This window comes from Danio rerio, chromosome 21 (assembly GCF_052040795.2).
Source record: "Danio rerio strain M-AB ecotype USA chromosome 21, GRCz13ab, whole genome shotgun sequence".
Classification (NCBI taxonomy): domain Eukaryota; kingdom Metazoa; phylum Chordata; class Actinopteri; order Cypriniformes; family Danionidae; genus Danio; species Danio rerio.
Window position 1 is genome coordinate 9660581 of NC_141041.1, and position 22322 is coordinate 9682902.

General features: G+C 33.5%; 1 protein-coding gene and 1 long non-coding RNA gene across 2 annotated transcripts in view; both read right to left on the reverse strand.

Annotated features, from left to right (window-relative positions):
- Positions 1-22322, reverse strand: part of crb2a (crumbs cell polarity complex component 2a) — a 35475-nt gene that overhangs the window by 8511 nt on the left and 4642 nt on the right.
- On the reverse strand, positions 3611-12292 carry LOC147838753 (uncharacterized). Its single transcript, XR_015520002.1, has 3 exons — positions 8319-12292; positions 4536-7132; positions 3611-4249 (listed from the first exon to the last, which is right to left on the reverse strand). It is a non-coding gene; the product is annotated as an uncharacterized LOC147838753 (long non-coding RNA).

Sequence of the window (22322 nt, forward strand, 5' to 3'; positions counted from 1 at the left end):
TTGTCCAATAATCATGAATGATACGGTGTCTCAAAGTGCATATCTGGAGTTCTAGCAACCACAAAGCTTAAAGATTATATTGTAATATACATCAATAAATCTAACTTTTGTCAGCAGAATGGAAAACAGGCACAAACCATCCAAAACAATGGCTAAACGGACATCAGTCCCATACTCTTAATCCTGGGTAAGACAAAATATGCAAAATATGCAAAATATGCAACTTACAATACACAAGTTGTCACAACTTAGAGGATATCTTTTAAATTTGATTTAAAAGTAAAATTACTTAAGTAATTTTAAATTAATTATATATATATATATATATATATATATATATATATATATATATATATATATATATATAAATATTAGAAATATAATTTCTAATTTATAATTATATTATATATAATATATAATTATAAATATATAAATAAAATTATATATATATATATATATATATATATATATATATATATATAAATATTAGAAATATAAAAAATGTTATATATATATAATAAATAAAATTTTATATATATATATATATATATATATATATATATATAAATATATATATATATATATATATATATATATATATATAAATATTAGAAATATAATTTCTAATTTCTAATTATATTATATATAATATATAATTATAAATATATAAATAAAATTATATAATATATATATATATATATATATATATATATATATATATATATATAAATAAATATTAGAAATATAAAAAATGTTATATATATAACAAATAAAATTATATATATATATATATATATATATATATATATATATATATATATATATATATATATATAAATATTAGAAATATAAAAAATGTTATATATATATATATAATAAATAAAATTATATATATATATATATAAATATATATATATATATATATATATATATATATATATTAGAAATATAAAAAATGTTATATATATATAACAAATAAAATTATATATATATATATATATATATATATATATATATATATATATATATATATATATATATATATATATATAAATATTAGAAATATAAAAAATGTTATATATATATAATAAATAAAATTTTATATATATATATATATATATATATATATATATATATATATATATATATATATATATATATATAATTTGAAATATATCCTCTAAGTTGTGACGTTTTGTCTTTAGTAAGTTGCATATCTTGTTTGTGCATATGAGTGTGTGTTTTTAAGAGCAGAATGTGGAGCAGAGCATTCATGGGGATTTTCTCGTACGAATCGGCCAATCGCATGAGAGCTCTTTGAGTCATTCCAAATTCCTGTTATCTGCATGACCTCGACCCTCAACCCCCACCGCGTGTCCAACTCCGATCCATTAGTGTGGCCCACCCATTCTTAACCCTTGTGGGGCCCCTCGTCCCCCTAAACTCTTCTCCCCCTCCTTCCCAAAAACCACTTTGCTGCTCCAACTCCCTCAATGTCGCTTTGATCAGACCTTCATCCCAAATATTCGTTCAAGCGGAACATATTAATGAATGGGCAAAAGGAATGAGGTGTTTGTGTGTCTGTCCATGTGTGCGCTTGTTTGGCATTGTGGGTGTAGCAAGGCGGCGTAGCAAAAATGGAGAAGCATTTTGTGCAAATAAAGTGAAGAGGGTGTATAATGCTCTGAAAAGTGCATGTCAGCTGTTAAACAATAATAATAATAATATATTTCATCATGATTTTAGTTTTAAAAGTGAATTTTTTCCATTGATTATATTATTTCACCCTTGTTCCAAAATAAAATATAAAAACACATTAATAATGCTTATTATTATTTCAACTGGTAGCATGGACCTACAGTGCATCCGGAAAGTATTCATAGCGCTTCACTTTGCCACATTCTTTTATGTTACAGCCTTATGGGGTATATGCCAAAGCATGCTAATAGGACTTTTAATTTGCCATTAAACTGGGTTAAGCGCTTCCGGCGAATTAAATGGCAATGCAAAATCCAGTGCATTTAAAGTCTGTTTTCTTTAAAAATCAGCGATCTCCACTAGCTGAGTAATATCCGATTTAAAGTGGGTCTCAGATTGTACAAGAAGCACTGCATTAAATTACCTTTCCTCCGCCATATCTTTATTATATGAGCATTTATTTTTCCCCAGTATATTCAATGGAGCTTCTGCGTTAGCCTGCCGATTCTGACGAGCGCGTGCGAGTAAACAGCTTTTTGTCTCGTTTTACGCTTGAGTAACTAAATAAATGCTAAAGTTTATTTAACTGAATGTATTTTAATGACATTACAACATTGATGCTGTATAAGGAACCGTATAAAATGAGAAAAAGCTCACAATAACAGGTCACCGGAAGTGTATCAGCATGGGAACAGCACTAGCTCGGCATATACCCTATTGCAAAATGGATTAAATGCATTTATTTTATCAAAATTCTACACACAATACTCTATCATGACAATGTGAAAAAAAAAGTTTTTTAAATTGTTGCAAATTTATTAAACATATAAAATCTGAAAAATCACATGTACATGAGTATTCACAGCCTTTGCTCAATACTTTGTTGATGCACCTTTAGCAGCAATTACTGTCTCAAGTCTTTTTGAATATGATGCCACAAGTGTGGCACACCTGTCTTTGGGAATGTTTGCCCATTCCTCTTTGTAGTACCTCTCAAGCTCTATCAGGTTGGATGGAAAGCGACAGTGTACAGCCATTTTCAGATCTCTCCAGAGATGTTCAATAGGATTCAATAGGGCTCTGGCTGGACACTCAAAGACATTCACAGAGTTGTTGTGAAGCCACTTCATTGATATTTTGGCAGTGTGCTTTGGGTCATTGTCCTGTTGGAAGATGAACCATCGCCCCAGTCTGATGTCAAGAAAACTCTGAAGCAGGTTTTCATTCAGGATGTCTCTGTACTTTGCTGCATTCATCTTTCCCTCTCTCCTGACTAGTTTTCCAGTTCCTGCTGCTGAAAAACGTCCCCACAACATGATGCTGCAACCACCCTGCTTCACTGTAGGGATGGTGTTAGCCTGGTTATTAGCGGTGCCTGGTTTTCGCCAAACGTAACGCCTGGCATTCACTACAAAGAGTTCAATTTTAGTATCATCAGACCAGAGTATTTTGTTTCTTATGGTCTGAGAGTCCTTCAGATGCATTTTGGCAAATTTAAGGCGGGGAGTGGCTTTCGTCTGGCCACTTTACCATACAGGCCTGATTGGTGGATTGCTGCACAGATGATTGCTCTCTCCACAGAAGAACGCTTGACCTTAGACAGAGTGACCATCAGGTTATTGATCACCTCCCTGACTACGGCCCTTTCCCCCCCCTTTACCCAGCTTAGATGGCCGGCCAGCTCTAAGAAGAGTCCTGGTGGTTCAAAACGTCTTCCTGCAGCAGAAATTTTTCTGTAATATTCCCCAGCCTTGTGCCTTGAGACAATCCTGTCTCGGAGGTCTACAGACAATTCCTTTGTCTTCATGCGTAGTTTGTGCTTTGACATGCACTGTCAACCCTGGCACCTTATTTAGACAGGTGTCTGCCTTTTCAAATCATGTCCAATCAACTGAATTGACTACAGAACTCCAGTTAAGCTGCTGAAACATCTCAAGAATGATCAGTGGAAACAGAATGTACCTGAGCACAATTTAGAGCTTCACTGCAAATTTTATTTTTAATAAATTTGCAACAATTTTAAAAACTCTTTTTTTCCACTTTGTCATTATGGGCTTTTGTGTGTAGAATTTTGAGGAGATAAAAGAATTTAATCTATTATATAAAAGCTGTAACTGATACAAATGTGGAAAAAGTGAAGCGCTATGAATACTTTTCGGATGCACTGTCACTTGTGGACACTAATATTAGTGGCCATAGAAACAAAACTTTAAAAAGCCATTTTTGATCATTTTGAGGTGAGTAACATTGCTGATGAATGGAGTGGCTAACATATGATTGTTTTATTATGCTCGTAGTTATTTTACCTGAAAGTTCCAATTTAATATTTGCATTTATTGCCATACTCATATTCTCTCTCTCTCTCACTCTTTTTTTTTAGATTTGTTTCTAAACCACAAAATAACTTGGTTTTTTTTTTTTTTACACAAGTAAAGCGATTTTTTTTTTTTTTTTTTACATTACTGTACAAATGTACAAAAGTAATTTATTATATCTGATGGGGATAGCTGCAGAATAATTAGCTTTTGATTATACCATCAAAACATATATGCTATATTGGGAAGAATAAAAAAAACGATTATAATATAATAATAATAGTAATAATCTTATATTATAAAAACTGTATATTGCAAAACGCATAACACAATCAAAGGGTATATAAAGTGCCTATAGAAAATCATCATACCCCTTTGAAATAATTACTTTATTTGTCATCTAGCCTGAAATAAAATCACACAGTATGGGTTATTTTACTGTGCAAATCAAAAAAGTACATAAAATTTTTTCTAAAAAATTATACATTAGTGAAAATATTTCCTTTACTGTGCAAAACACACAAAAAAAAGTTCTTAAAAAAATAAATGTCAATAACATTTAAATGGTTTTCACTTGTTTTCACATTCCTCTATGAAGGATATGAAATTATCACAATTACTTAGTATGCTCAGAATATAATCTACAACATCTCTAAATAAACAGCAATAACATAACCTACACCAGACACATTTGGTGACTGTTTTATCAATTTTGCAAAAATCAGTATCAAATTAAACTGAAATAGTCTTAATTTTACATTCATCATGATGTTTGTTCCTGAATCTACCTCTTTCCAACTTTAAATGATTTTTTCTTTTAATTACAGATTTGCAGCTTACAGACTTTTAAAGCCGACGTGTTTGCCCAGACACTTTAATCAGCATGAAAGTGTTACTTAGTACAGAAACATCTTATCTGTCTCAAAACACACAGACTGTTCTTACACAACCCAGCTGAGAGCTTACACTGATCTGAGAACAGACATGTGGCTTACACAGTGATCTTAACACAAACAAAACAAACATTCACAGAAGTGGATGTTGTTAAAGGGATACCTGTTGATTTTAGGCCATCCAAGATGTAGGATGTATGTTTTCTTTTGGTTGCTTTTCACAATTTTATTGAATAAGATTTTTAAAAATAAGCTAGACTTTTTTCGTAGCTGAAATTGTGGTTTTTGGTAATGATTAAAATGTAGCTATCTAGCTTATCTGTACATTGAGAGTAAAAAACAAAACAAAACATGTAGACGAAACAAAACTAATTCCCGTTGCTCCTAATGATACATTAAAGGTTGTATAAATTAAAATATCGGTGCAAAAAATGACACATTTCAGAAAGCAGGTTTTAGTGCCACTTAAATGCAATCAGAGGTGCTAAAAGTTTTTTTCACCCTGATCTCACGAGGAAACGTAACTATTTTACATTTTGTCAGTTTAGTGGCTAATCTGTACAAATTCATACAAGTTAAGTCGTTCGAAAATGTACGATTTTAAAAGGGAGACATGACACCCAAGGGGCGAGGCAGTGGGGCAGTAGGTAGTGTTGTCGCTTTACAGCAAGAAGGTTGCTGTGTCGCTGGTTCGAACCTCGGCTCAGTTGGCATTTCTGTGTGGAGTTTGCATGTTCTCCCTGCCTTCGCGTGGGTTTCCTCCAGGTGCTCCGGTTTCCCCCACAGTCCAAAGACATGCGGTACAGGTGAATTGGGTAGGCTAAATTGTCCGTAGTGTATGAGTGAATGTGTGTGTGGATGTTTCCCAGAGATGGGTTGCGGCTGGAAGGGCATCCGCTGCGTAAAAACTTGCTGGATAAGTTGGTTGATTCCGCTGTGGCGACCCCAGATTAATAAAGGGACTAAGCCGACAAGAAAATGAATGACATGACACCCAACCTCACGTCTAAACCCAACCGTCATTGGGTGATGAGCAAATCGTACTAAATTGTACAAATGTGATCGTACAAATTCATACGAATTAGCCACTAAATCAAGAAACTCCGAATTGCCTTGAGATTGTGTTTTTTTTTTTTTTTGAAGAAATTAATAGGTTACATTTAGTTGTATAACTGCAATTTTTAAATTAATGTTAAATTTGCATACCGTATTTCACATTTTTCTAACTGTGCATGAAAACATTGTTTACGCCATTATTTTAAATCATTTTAAATGAGATGCAAAAACTGTCAATTTTTTGCAAACGAATCACCTAAATTTAAAGCTAATTTGTAGCGCATCAACTGTTATTAATACTGTCATTGATAATTAGGGGTATTTATTAATAATTTATTGCAGTAAGTTTGGTGGCTTCGGTTCTATCGTGACTTTCTGCAAATTTGTTGTTTTTTTGTCAGATTTTAAATTTTTGTAAAAATTACTGAGTATAGGGCTGGCGATTCATCAAAATCAAAAAGCAAATACGATTAGTGTATGACTGTGTTTATAGATTTTATTATAATTTTTTTCTGTTATTTGTCTTGATTGCAATGCTATTGTGGCATGGCACGGACTTTGGCACCGCTGGGGGGTGGGGTGGGTGTTTTTTTTTTTTTTTTTTGCGGGGGCGGGGGGTTGAGGAGTGGATCTTGTTTTGTTTATTGAAAGAAAATTGTAAAGATGCTGTGACCACTCACACATAAAAATCAATAAAAACTTAATCACACACACAAAAAAAGCAAATACGATTGAGCAAAGCTGCAGTTGTGTGATCAGTAGTAAATCTTGCTGAAATACTCACAAAGTAGAAACCAATCTCCACAGTGTTTCATAATGAACAGAAGATTTAACTGCTTACTGTGATTCAGAGTAAAGGTCTTTGCGCACTGAAGTCAGAATTTTCGTCTGCATTTTACTTGCACAGCGAGTCCAATGCATATTAATGTTAACCTCAGTAACCTCAGTTATTTTGAAATCAGTACCTACCATCCTGGCTGTTTCGAAATCACCTGCCACAATTGCTCTTTGTAGGCCATGTCTTTATATTCCATACTTTGCTTATTATAAAGGGCTTTGTGTGTCGAGTGAAGTGAATTAGTTTCTTTTGGATTTTGGAATTATGAGGTTCTATCTGACATTTTTGTCAAAATTATGTTATTGACATACAATATTTTTATTAAATGACAACTTATTTACATTAAAGGATGTTTTTTTGCAAATTGTTTACATTTTAAGACTTTTATTTAAAGCAAAAATGTTACACACATACTGTTTGCTATATGGAATGCAACACTTTGAAGCTCAATATCTCAAAATTATTTAAAACGCAGATAGAAACTTATAATTCCAAGGTGATGAATATCAAAACCCCTCTCAAAACACATTTTCGAAAGCTAAAAACTAAAAAGATCTAACCTGATACAAATTTTTTAAAACCGATAAATGTTTTGGTGGTAGGTTGTCAATAAGATTGACACAATGTGAGGTCTAATATATATTTGTGTGTGAAAATTACGGCCAAAATTTCTGATTGGGTTGCAATAACCTTAACTAATTACATTATTTCACACAGTTAACTGAAGTTGTAAAGTGAGTTTGGAGTCAAAACATTATTTCAAACATGTACTGTAGTACACAAAGCCATAGTACATTGAGAAGCTAGACAAACAGATGTCATTATCACTGATTTATTTTCTCAATATTGTTGTCATCAAACGGTGGCGCAGTGGGTAGCATGTTCGCCTCACAGTAAGAAGGTCGCTGGTTCAAGCCCCGACTGGGTCAGTTGGCGTTTCTGTGTTTGCATGTTCTCCCTGAGTTGACAGTTACAGGTGAATTGGGAGGCTAAATTGTCCGTAGTGTATGTGTGTGAATGAGTGTGTATGGATGTTTCCCAGTGATGGGTTGCAGCTGGAAGGGTATCCGCTGCGTAATACGTATGCTGGATAAGTTGACGGTTCGTTCCTCTGTGGTGACCCCAGATTAATAAAGGGACTAAGCCAAAAAGAATATGAATGAATGAAAGCATGCGCTGAAGAACTGGCTTTACTGACAAAATGTGCATGAAAATCACTTTTAATTAATCGCATAGCCTTAATTTGTACTTTGAACTGTCAATATAATGTTCACATTTTCAAAACAAAAATGCCATTTAAAAAAATCTACTTAACTTATAAAAATCGTCTCCTTGGGATTATAAGGTATATGTGTTCTGAATAATTTTGAGATATTGAGCTTCAAAAGTTTTGCGTTCCATAGCAGACAGTATGCGCGTAACATTTGTTTTTTTAAATAACAAGTCCTAAAATGTACACAACTTTTAAAAAAAACATCCCATAATGTAAATAAGTTGTCATTTAATAAGAATGTCAACTTAATTTTGACAAAAATGTCAGATAGAACCTAATAATTCTAAGGTGACGATATGTCCTTAAGTGAACTTATGTTTTTTGCACAGACTGATTATTTGCTTTATAAGACCTCAGTGTATCATTAGAAACCAGAAGGATTAAATTTGTTTTGCCTGTATGTTGTTTTGACTCTAAAAGTGTCTTTAGACATTGACTTCTAAATCGCCAAGGACCCCAGTTTCAGCTAAAAATCTTCTTCAATGCTCCACTGAAGAAAACGTCACCTAAATCTTGCAGGGTGAGTAAATGTTTATTTTTGGTTGAACTATCCCATTAAAAGACGTTGATTTATATTAGATCCTGAAACGACTGAGATTCCTTCCCAACCCCCTTACCAGCGATACAAGCTTTTCTCAGACTGACCCAGCAAGTGTCCACTGAGAGGGTCTTGGTTTCCATAGTTGCCGCTAAACTAATTTGGCCCTGAGACGAGGAGTTGCTGACCTCTGTGACCCCAAATCCACCTCCTCTCTGCTTTCGGTCCTGTTCTTCTCACTGTCATTTAGATCTCTTTAACGCTCCTGCCATTTCCCATCAGTGCAGAGCAATACGATTTCCCAGCTAAACATGACGCAGGGTTACTGAGGCAGATGGTGCATAATGATGTTAACCGTAAACGTCCATTGACTAGTGAAATACATGACTTATGTTATAGGGCTGGTAAAAAAAAAAAATAAACACTTGCAAGTGATCAATTCAATATCAATCCTTAAATCCGTGAGTCAACTGATTATAAATATACAGAATTATATGAAGTCAGAAGTTGGAGTTAGAATTATTAGTCCTCCTGTTCAATTTTAAAACTTTTTTTCATTGTCATTTTCTCATGAACTTCTTTCACTTCTTCTTCTTCTGTTAATTTAATGGACATGTCATTACCTCTGACTTTGCGCTGCAAATAATTTTTTCACCACATCAATTTTTCTGCAGGTGTTTGCTCCAGCACTGATGGCTTCTGGGTCGTGTGGTTCGTTTTTTATTGCATTACATTGTATTCGAGCACCCTTTTTGAGATTTTAACAGATTTGTGTGTGCTGAGCATCAGTTAAGACAATGTTAGCACCTGTTAGCTTTAATTGTGGGTAAAACTGGATAGTTTTGAGCTTTTGTCAGCTAATTCCAGCTTCCTGGTTTAAAATGTTTTTTTATCAAAGTTGGCGATGTAGTACAAAACTGCAAGTGAAAAGATGACACGTCGGTTTCTCATTCATAGCGGAGTTTTCTTATCCTATGAGAAGAGCCGGCTGCTTAATTATTCATGACTGCATGTACTTTCCGAAGGCAAGACCTGCCAGTGCCAAGCTGTGAGATACGTATCCACGGCACGCAGTATTTAGCTGTTCATGAAGGGTATGTATGTGTTTGTTTCATGATCCACGAGGTTTGTTGCATGTTTTTCCCCATGATGCTGTCAGGGCTGATACAGCAAAGCTGTGTGCTGCAAGCAGTTTTATCGGAAGAGCAGAATTGTCTTTTATCAGGAGTTTGTTCACATTTAGACACATCGCCGTGCTGCTGTGTTCGCCTAAATCCTCTAGATTACCAGCAGTGCTAATGGTTAAAATAGACAGGGCAAGACACCTGCTGCACTGAGTTTGCATTCAGACCCGGGGATTGAGGGAGAAGTCCTCATTTATAGTGTTTGTATAAACACTATTATCTTTATAATAATATAAATTGTGGTTATCTGTATATGAAATTTTGAATTACAAATGTTGCAGGCCAATAAATTACTGTTTATTTCTTTGCATTTTAACTTTGTAAACTATAAAATTATGCGTCTCCTCACGGTTTGGGTCTCATTTTGTGAGCTAACTGACAACAGTTGTTCGCTCCCCTAATTCTCCTCTGCTGGCCACGCCCACTCCTGCCCTTTGCTCGCAGAGCTCCACGCCCATTATCATGCATATTTTGAAAAAAATCTGAGGTGGACTTCAGAATTTGACCCTTTAAAAGAAAACCACAAAATGGTGGTGCATTTTTCTTTCATCTTCCTATTGTTTGATTCCCGCTCTCATCTGCTTTCATTAACTATTTTATCCTGAACTTTCCCAATCTCTTGATTAAAAGCAAAGATGACTCCCATCCCGCGGGATCCCATGGGTCACTGCAGGAAAAAAATGTCATCCTCTAGTGGGGACGTTACCACTATGACGCTGGATTCTGACGAACAAATATCAGTATTTGACATCAATATGACGTTGGTTTAAGATGTTGGCTCCACTTGGATTTTGGTCACTTTCTAAAACAACCTAAAATCAACCAAATATTAACGTCATTGAAAAATAATGTTGTCCTTAGACGCTGGCTAGACCTAAATTTTGGTCACCCGACATCACAACCTAAATCTAACCTAGTATAATTGTCTTGTGTGCCTGTTGGGCAATAAGTAAATGCACTACAGAATGTTACAATTACACACAGCCACACATGAGATGTAAACGCTTCAGCTTTTTACAGCGTAATACTCACAACTCTTGAGTCCTTTTCAAAGGTTTACTTTTTACTGATACTACTAATATTTACAACAGATACTTGTTCTCGCACTACATTTTTAGGGAAGTAATGGTACTTTTACATGAGTATGACTTTTCAGTACTCTTTCCACCACTGCTTATTTAGGGTGCTTTCACATCTGTAGTTTGCTTCATTTGGTCCGGACCAAGGGCAACAAATGATACATTGTTGCATTTTCTGCCGTCTTTGGGTCATTTTCACACCACACTGCTGGCTTTGGTCCGAACCAGTTGAAACGAACCAAAATGCAGTCATCTGACAAAATCCACATCTCTCATTGGCCAGATGTTGTTGAACATATTTGCTAAACTGCTTATTAACTGGTTAGAATTCACGTGCGGGAAAATGCCAAGGAACTCACGCAAGTAAACAAAACTGGCAGACACAAAATGTGGTTTTTACTCTGGAGGGACGACTGCGCTGACTGATTGTATGCCTGCTTTAAACAAACTACACATTTCGAGAATGAAGCGCGGCTGCGGCTGGAAAACAGTGTTTAATGCATCGCTCGTCACTTCAGGAGGAGTCTTGAATTAATTTAGCTAAACTGCGACATGGTCATCTTGTGGAAATATTACCAACGATCCATAAGATAATGTTTTCCCCTCTTTCTGTTGGTAAAGCTCTGTTAACAAAATTTTTTCCTCCATATCCCATAATGTACAGCGCATTGGTCTACGGCAGCTGGATTAGTCCAAAAGGCGCAGTACTCTTTGCGGTTGGACCTTTTTAGTACGGATCACATTCTTACCACAAACGAACCACTCCAGGGTTCGTTTGAAAGCGTACCGAGACCACCTCTTCAAGCAGGTCTCGGTACACTTATTTGGTCTGCTTTTGGTGCACACTCGAGTAGGATTGCTGCATTCACACCTGCCCAAATGAACCGCAACAAAAGGGAAAACGAACTCTAGTGCGATTCAATCAAACTAAATAAGGCAGGTGTGAAAGCACACTTAGTAGTACTTTAAGTTTGCAAGTATTGCACAGTATTGTGTTTAAATCTGAGTAAATATTATATGTATTATAGGTTAAATATGTTATAGTAAATAAAAATGAATACACTTAAATATTTGGTCCCACTTTATATTAAGTGGCCTTAACTAATATGTACTTACATAAGAATTAATAGTTTGTTACAATGTACTTATTGTGTAAATAAATGTATTTACTGTGTACTTATGCTTGATTAAATACATGTATGTAATTACATCTGTAATTAACTTTTGTAATTACACTTGTAAATACACTGTTGACCATCCCTTACACCTTAACCTACCCTTAAACCTACCCATGCCACCAAACCTCAACTCAAAAGCACCACAAGTGTTCTCAAATACATTATAAATACAGTAAGTACATTGTATTTTTTTTTTTTGATGTAAGTACATAGTAGTTAAGGACACTTAATATAAAGTGGGACCAAATATTTTCTTTTGCTTGCTTCTTACAGTTTTTACACCATTGCGCCCAATTTTTTAAAATTTTTTTTTAATCTCTGACCTTTTTTTAAATTTTTTATCTCTGACCTTGAGGGGGTGGTAGTACATTTAAACAGTATACCAGGGCTAAAAATAAATTCACTTAAATCAAATGGAGAGCTTGTGAATCAGAATCTAATCGAAGTGGTACATTTGAATCAATCCTTTTTTTTTTTCGATGGATCTCCTTCACTATCACTGAAGGACGCCGATGATCTGCTTTCTGCTCTGGCCTCTGCTCACCTGCGAATTAAACTGAGCGTTTAGAGAAAATCAAAGTGGATTACGATGTCTGTACCTCATTTAGCTTCTGTACTCTTACACAAACAAGTGAGCGCAGAGACATTAGCCAACAACTTTAATGTCACGTTCTCAGACGATGGATCTCGCATGTCATTGTTTCAGATTAAATATGTGACTCTTTTGGTCATGTGCAGTGGATGTATAGTGTTTGTTGTGTATTATATGCTGTGTCCTGTCAGATAGAGATGGAGTAGGTCACCGATCTGAGCATAATCCTCTCAGAGCGCTGTGTGTAAAACAGGACAGCTTTAAGTTAGTCTATGCTACTGAGCAGACAGCTTTTGCGAGCTTAGTATACAGTTCTCTGTCACCTTGTTTTCCAAGAAATTCCTGAAAAAGACTCTATTTTTTTATTTGTATTAGATAATGGGGTAGATATTCTGTAGATACTGCTAAGCTGCTGGATAACTTAGCAGACGCCTTTGTTCCAATAGTAATTTTGGTTGTTCATATTTTAGTAGCTTCAGTGTCAAATCAGCATATTACAATGATATTTAAAGTAAATAAATAGTAAATAGATAAATAGTCAAATATTTATTCTACATGATACATAACAAAAATAAATAAATAACACTTTTAAACCTTTAATTATAGTATATGATAATAATATATATGATATTTATAATGAGAGTATTATAGTCACAATATTACTGTTCGGGCAGCATGGTGCCTCAGAGATTCGAATCCTGGCTGGATCAGATGGCATTTCTGTGTGGAGTTTGCATGTTCTTCCCGTTTTGGTGTGAGTTTCCTCTAGGTGCTCCTGTTTCCCCCACAGTCCAAAGACATGCGCTATAGGTGAATTGGATTAATCAAATTGGCTGTTGTGTATGTGTTTCCCAGTACTGGGTTGCGGCTGGAAGCCTGCATAAAACATATGCCAGAATAGTTGGCGGTTCATTCCGTTGTGGCAACCCCTGATAAATAAGGGACTAAGCTGAAGGAAAATAAATGAATGAATTGATTACTGCTCTTAAAAGTGCTCTAACATAACAAAATAAATAATTATTTCAAAGTAACATAGAATTAAACATGAAATATGATATGTAGAGGTCCTCTAAAATTAAACATGAAAGACTTGTAATATATATAGATTATATCCAATGTATTACTGCTCATCTTATACATATTAATCCTCTCCTAAATGTATCAAAACGTGTCAACAAATCAGCATATGACAATGATTTTTAAAGTAGCAGTTTTTGAAAATGTATCCCTTTTGTCATAGAAATAAAGAGTATTTTAAAATGTATTAAGACAGAAAATTTCTTTATTGAATTTTATTGAATTATTGAATTTTATTGAATTATTGAATTTTATAAATAATTACAGAAGTAACACAGAGAATTAAACCTGACACTTTACAAAGACTAATATGGTAAAAAGTATTATTCTTGTGAAATGTAAATAAAATAAAAAATACTATATTTGTATTGACATTTCCATAGAAAATGTCTAGCAGAGTAAAAAAATTACAATAAAATAATATTAATACACTTGGTAAGGTTGGTAATATTAAAAAAAAAGTGTATTCATATTTTTTTATTATAATCATTTTTATTTATGATAGTATATGTATATGATTATATATATATATATATATATATATATATATATATATATATATATATATATATATATATATATATATATATATATATATACACACATACATATATATATACACACACTCAAGTTAATATTGTGTTTTATTATATTATATAATTTTATATTATGCTATTATATTATATTATATTACATTACATTACATTACATTACATTACATTACATTACATTACATTACATTACATTACATTACATTACATTATATTATATTATATTATATTATATTATATTATATCCAATGTAGTACTGCTTATTTTTACACATATTAATCCTGTCGAAAATGTGTATAAAATTATTGTAATATGCTGATTTGTTGACACTTTTCATAAAGTAACAGCTGTTGAAAATGTATTTTTTTTTTCTGTCATAGAAATAGAGTATTTTAAAATGTATAGAGACATCCAAAGCAGCCTAAACCAAAAAATATTAATTGATTTTGTTAATAAAAATGGTCGACTATTTATTTTTACTTATTGAAATAAATAATAATTTACCTGGAAAAAATGTTTTCTACTGAAGAAAAGATTTCTAATATATATAATTATTATATTAATAATATTTCACGATATCACTGCTCTGAAAACAAGCGTAGAAACAAATCTCTTTCAAAAATTGTTAGAGTTTTACAAATAAATACGAAGCAACATACAGAATTAAACAAAAACTTTATAAAGAAATAGGTTTTCTTGTAAAATGTAAAAAAAAATTAACTTTATCATATTTCCATCAAATATTTACAGCAATTGTAAAACAAAAAACATTGCATGGATATAAATAAGAAAATAATATTAATTTAATACATACATTTGTAAAAATATTACTAACCTTACCAAGTAAACATACTAAGGTAATAAATGTATGTTATATTATATTATATTATATTATATTATATTATATTATATTATATTATATTATATTATATTATATTATATTATATTATATCATATTATATTATATTATATCCAATACAGTACTCCTCATTCTTAAAGATATAAATCTTCTATTTAAATGTGCCTGTGGAATGTGGACAGGCATTAGTGTGATGTGTTTGTGTTGGATGTGGAGACAGGCTGTAGTGCTTTAACACTGAGCTTTGGCAGAGATCTTCTCATTCTCCTGCATCTGTCTTGAGCGCTGCGTTTTTTTCCTCAGTGTTTAAGGTTATCAGTGTGAGATGCTGGAAGAATGTCAGACACGCAGGTTCTGTACAGCGCTGATACCAGCTGTCAATCAACCAAAACCACTCCCCTTTGTTTACCGGACTGTCAATCATCTCGGTTTGAGTCTGATGTCCTGCTGTGAGAGGGAGTGACGAGTTAGTTTTACGATTTTAGGGGTTACAGATTTTAGAGGGGTCAGGTGAAGAAACTGCATCTGTATTAGTGTGTGTTTTCATGCAGTTTGAGTGGAAACATGAATACAACAGTGATTAGCATGAGATCAGAGCATGAGAGTTTTATTTTGGTGTAATTAAGTGTTAATATTAGAAGTTTTTTGTATTCATTTTAACTCAAGTTAGTTTTAGTGTACTTGTATTACATTTTATTTCATTTTAGTCTAGTTAGTCTTAGTATTTTTGCTTTAAGTTTGTACATTTTGTCTGTGGTTTCCGCATTTTGTGATTCACAAGTGTTTTCTGTTTATTTATGGGTCTGAACTGCATTATGGGATGTTGATCTCTGCTCTGTCGACTTTTGATGTTGTAAATTTGACTTTACAATTAAACAGTGGCTTTTAATGACAATTTAGTTTAAAGTCATATAATGTATAATAAATAATACAGTATAGTGACTATTAGCTATTTGCCTCGTCTGTTAAAGCCACAAAGAGGAAATAACTGTTGGGGATGTTTGTTTGATTGATTATTGATTGAAATGTATAATAAATGGAGAAATAGCTCTGTAAAATAACAGAAAACGTACTGGAAATTCATTACAAGGTCTTTATATCAAAATATACAACACTAACCCAGACACTTTTTCAAAGTTTTTAAGGTTAAAAGTTGTTGGAAGAAAGATCAAAATCCCATAATGTAATTCAAAAGTAGAAATAAATAGGGAAAAATATAAACCTGATGTACTGATATTTTTTTACATTGTGGAACATGCATTTTTGGGTCACTTTTATTTTTATAAAATGTCTGGATAGTCTGAATTACTTTTATATTGCTGATATGCCTAGTGGTCAAGTTAAATTTAAATGCATAGTTTATACTATTTTTTATATACTTTATACTTAGTTTATTGTGCTTGTAAGTATAACTATTAGTTTTGTAATTTTAGTACTTTTTGTACTAAATTGTACTTGTATTTTGTCAGTTTTATGATGATTCATTTGTTTCGTTTGTTATTTTAGTACATGAAATAAGCAAGCTAAATTAATGGAATGGTATTATTAATTTTAAACAAATATCAAGTAAAACATGAATTAGTTTTACAGTTTGCTCATATTTAGTAGGTTTGCATATTTAAAAGTGTTTTTGTTTTAATGGCTGCACTAAATAGCATTGAAGATTAATGAAAGTTATACTAAGTTATACTTATCTACTAAGGTAGATTAGTAATTACTGCTGCTGCTACTACTACTACTACTAATAATAATAATAATATTAAAAAGTTTTGAAAATCTAAAAACTGTAGAATTCTGTGCCAGGAGTGTCCCACCAGGCTGATATACAGCCATATAGCAGTGATGCAAGTGTGAAATTGCGTCTATACAACAGTTCGATATATAAAAAAGAAAATCAAACAAGAAGAGTCTTAAAATCCTTTTTGTATGAGGAAATACTTGCCTCCGCCATTCACACACAGCTGACGTCAGAACAGCAGAAACCATTACTACTTCACAAACGGCACTTTAGAGTTAGTATTTGAATGATTCTCTAGCGTAATATCTAATGTGATGACAACTAAAATTTGATATCTAAAATATATCAAAAATATCTAAAATTTTGCTGACATTTTAAGATTATAAGGCTTACTGAAATGCCATCTGACTAGAGACATCAGTCTATTTCTCTGTTGCAATCGGGATATCATAATAATTCACCTCGAAAAAGCTAAAGCAAAGCAAACACTACCAGATAATAGTATAAATACAGCACTACAACATAAAAAGAGAGAGATCAACTTAGAATGTCCCTCACTTGTTGTATAAGGATTTGATCAGCTGCAGTTTGAAAATAAAAAAAATTTCTCTGTCGCCATCTTGTGGTGGAACGTCGACTGTCCTTGCTCTGCTCAGTACGACAGGCTGATGGCTGCTAACACGCTCTATCAAATAAATGATACAAATTTAAAATAGGCACTATCCTTTTAAATAAACTGCATAGTTGCAATCAAAACAACTGCAATCTTAACAAAAAAAAGCCTTGAAAGTACTTTGTTGTTCTAAAGCTGCAATATTTTTCAACCTGTTGTGAATTTGAATTGCTGTCACTCTATGTAGGTGGACTAATACAGAAGGTTGAGGAGGCTGGACGAGTTTGTCGATTGCAGAATATCATACAGCTATTAGCCAATCAGTTTCGAGGACCAGACAAAATTGTTGTATATATAATTATATTTAATTGTTATATAATTAATTATAACAATTTTTATTCATTTTAATAGACATTTAAGAACATTTCCTGTATGCATTTTGTCAGTTTTATAATGTTTCATTTATTTAATTTATTATTTTAGCACAAGATATAAGTAAAACAAGCTAAATTAATCTATTTTTTTCAAATGCAACATTATTGAGAATTATATTGTTAATATTTCTGATTGAAATAAAAGTCAGTAAATTGTATTGCATAAGTTGACACAAATATCAAGTAATACATGAATTAGTTTTACATTTGCTCACATTTAGTATGTTTGCACAAGTGTTTTTGTTTTGATGGCTGCACTAAATAACATTGAAGATTAGTAGAGGTAATGTAATTTTACTACTACTACCCTGCTGAAAAATCCAGCTTAAACCAGCCTAGGCTGGTTGGCTGGTTTGAGCTGGTTAACCAGCCTGGTTTTAAAGGGGTTTTGGCCATTTGGCTGGTTTCCAGCCATTTCCAGCCTGGTCTTAGCTGTTCTGGCAGGGAGATGACCAGCTAAAACCGACTTGACCAGCTTAGCCAAGCTGGGAGTCCAGCCAAAACCAGCTATGTCCAGCTTAAACCAGGCTGGTCAAGCTGGTTTTAGCTGGATTTGGCTGGTCATTTTCCTGGAAACCAGCTAAAACCAGCCAACCAGCCTAGGCTGGTTTAAGCTGGATTTTTCAGCCGGGTACTCATAATAATAATAATAATAATAATAATAATAATAATAATAATAATAATATTAAAAACATTTTGAAAACCTAAAAATTGTACAATTCTGTACCATTAATGCTTTAACAAACAGTATGGACTTTGAAGGCAAGAGTTTAACTAGTCATCCCTTTGGGTGTGATGTTTGTGTCGGGTTTATGTGTGAGTTAGATGAGGAGATCGTCCATATCCATAGGAGATAACACTCCTTTAATATGCATCTGTCCAGAGATATGGGTGTGAACGGATGGCTCACAGACAGAATGAGAGCAGGAGGGCAGCTGGACGTGTGTGAGATGTGTGACAGAACCTGGTGATAACCTGAGATCTGTTTACTTTCACAGCCACAGGACAGACCACTGCGGCCATTGGTTTGTATGTGCGCTCAATTCTTATTAGTACACCTAAAATCGAATGTCACACTAAATATAAACTGTTTTGACTATAGTTGTTGTTAGCACTGACATGAACTCAGCGGGTCTTTGTCATTAGCTCCTCACTGCTAATTAGCTTTATTCCTCCTTACAACCGGAGTTTTAACCTTTAAGGCTTTATAGGTGATGCTTTTGTTGTTACACCACATTAGCATTAACACAATGCTTTTAGCATTAGCTCTAGCTGAAGGACTGTAGCATTATTCTTTGAGATTCTGTACATCCGAAAAGACCATTTGTTTTGTTCACTATTTTGTGATTTAATATATGTTGCTATGTGGTTCTAGTAGGACAGTGGAGAATTTAAAGCCACTTGGATTAACTTGTGTTATGAAGTGAAGTGATTTATTCATATACAGCTTTTGAAAATATTAACATAATTTTATTCTATTCTGAAAATGTATATAGTTTCTTTCAAATTTAAAATAAAACTGTAATGATTTACATTAAAAAGAAATCTACAACTAGTTAAGTTGTGTATGTGACAGGTGATGTGCTGTGCGAGACTTAAGTCCAGTATGTGAATAATGATATGCTGTGAGAGACTAGTTAAGTCTAGAAAGTGATTGATGTGCTGTGAGAGACTAGCTAACACCTGTAAATGACTAGTGATATGTGGTGAGAGACTAGTTAAGTCCAGTAAGTGATAGGCTGTAAAAGACAATTTAAGTCCTGTAAATGAGTAGTTATTTGCTGTAAGAAACTAGTTAAGTCCAGTAAGTGACTGATATGCTGTGACAGACTATATAAATTCTGTAAATAACTAGTGATATGTAGTAAGAGACCAATTAAGTCCTGTAAGTGACTTGTGATGTTCTGCAAGAGACTAGTTACGTCCTGTAAGTGACTGATATGCCATGAGAGACTAGCTAGTGATATGCTGTAAGAGACTAGTTAAGTCCAGAAAGTAATTGATTTGCTATGAGAGACTAGCTAACATCTGTAAATGACTGATATGCGGTGAGAGACTAGTTAAGTCCAGTAAGTGATTTATAGGCTGTGAGAGACAAGTTAAGTCCTGTAAATGAGTAGTTATTTGCTGTAAGAAACTAGTTAAGTCCAGTAAGTGACTGATATGCTGTGAGAGACTAGTTAATTTCTGTAAATGACTAGTGATATGTGGTAAGAGACCAATTAAGTCCTGTAAGTGACTAGTGATGTTCTGCGAGAGACTAGTTACGTCCTGTAAGTGACTGATATGCCATGAGCGACTAGTTAAGTCCTGTATGTAAGTAGTGATATGCTGTGAGAGACTAGTTAAGTCTAGAAAGTGATTGATGTGCTGTGAGAGACTAGCTAACATCTGTAAATGACTAGTGATATGCGGTGAGAGACTAATTAAGTCCAGTAAGTGATTGATAGGCTGTGAGAGACAAGTTAAGTCCTGTAAATGAGTAGTTATTTGCTGTAAGAAACTAGTTAAGTCCAGTAAGTGACTGATATCCTGTGAGAGACTATATAAATTCTGTAAATGACTAGTAATATGTGATAAGAGACCAATTAAGTCCTGTAAGTGACTAGTAATGTTCTGCAAGAGACTAGTTATGTCCTGTAAATTACTGATATGCCATGAGAGACTAGTTAAGTCCTCTATGTGACTAGTGATATGATGTGAGAGACTAGTTAAGTCTAGAAAGTGATTGATGTGCTGTGAGAGACTAGCTAAATTCTGTAAATGACAAGTGATATGCGGTGATAGACTAGTTAAGTCCAGTAAGTGATTAGGCTGTGAGAGACAAGTTAAGTCTAGTAAATGAGTAGTTATTTGCTCTAAGAAACTAGTTAAGTCCAGTAAGTGACTGATATGCGGTGAGAGACTAGTTAAGTCCAGCAAGTGATTGATAGGCTGTGAGAGACAGGTTAAGTCCTGTAAATGACAAGTAAGATGCTGTGAGAGACTAGTTAAGTCTTGTAAATGACTATTGATATGCGGTAAAAGACTAGTTTAGTCCAGTAAGTGATTGATAGGCTGTGAGAGACAGACTAAGTCCTGTAAATGACTAGTGATATGCTGTGAAATACTAGATAAGTCCTGTAAATGACTAGTAATATGGTGTGAGACTAGTTAAGTCCAGTAAGTGACTGATATGTTGCGAGAGATTAGATAAGTCCTATAAGTGATTGATATGCTGTTAGAGACTAGCTTAATCCTGTAAATGACTAGTGATATACTGTGAAAGACTAGTTAAGTACTGTAAATGACTAGTTTTATGCTTTGAGAGACTAGTTCAGTCCAGTAAGTGATTGATAGGCTGTGAGAGAAAGGTTAAGTCCTGTAAATGACCAGTGATATGCTGTGAGAGACTAGTTAAGTCCTGTAAATGACTAGTGATATGCTGTAAGAGACTAGTTAAGTCCAGTAAGTGACTTGTATGCTGTGAGAGACTAGTTAAGTCCAGTATGTGACTGGTATGCTGTGAGAGACTAGTTAATTCCAGTAAGTGAATGCTATGCTGTGAGAGACTATAAGTCCTGTAAATGACTACTAATATGCTGTGAGACTAGTTAATTCCAGTAAGTGACTGATATGCTGCGAGAGATTAGTCAAGTCCTGTAAGTGATTGATATGCTGTTAGAGCCTCGCTTAATCCTGTAAATGGCTAGTGATATAATGTGAAAGACTAGTTAAGTCCTGTAAATGACTAGTTACATGCTGTGAGAGACTAGTTACATCCAGTAAGTGACTAGTTAATTCTTATTAATGACTAGTTATGTGCTTTGAGAAACTAGTTAATTCCAGTAAGTGAATGCTATGCTGTGAGAGACTATAAGTCCTGTAAATGACTACTAATATGCTGTGAGACTAGTTAATTCCAGTAAGTGACTGATATGCTGCGAGAGATTAGTCAAGTCCTGTAAGTGATTGATATGCTGTTAGAGCCTCGCTTAATCCTGTAAATGGCTAGTGATATAATGTGAAAGACTAGTTAAGTCCTGTAAATGACTAGTTACATGCTGTGAGAGACTAGTTACATCCAGTAAGTGACTAGTTAATTCTTATTAATGACTAGTTATGTGCTTTGAGAGACTAGTTAAGTCCAGTAAGTGACTGATATGCTGTGAGGGAGGGACTAGTTAAGTCCTGTAAATGACTAGTAATATGCTGTGAGACTAGTTGAATCCAGTGAGTGACTGATATGCTGCCAAAGACTAAATAAGTCCTGTAAGTGATTAATATGCTGTGAGAGAATAGCTAAATCTTTTAAATGACTAGTGATATACTGTGAGAGACTAGTTAAGTCCTCTAAATGACTAGTGCTGTGCTGTGAGAGACTAGTTAAGAGACTAGTTCAGTCCTGTAAGTGACTAGTGTCATCC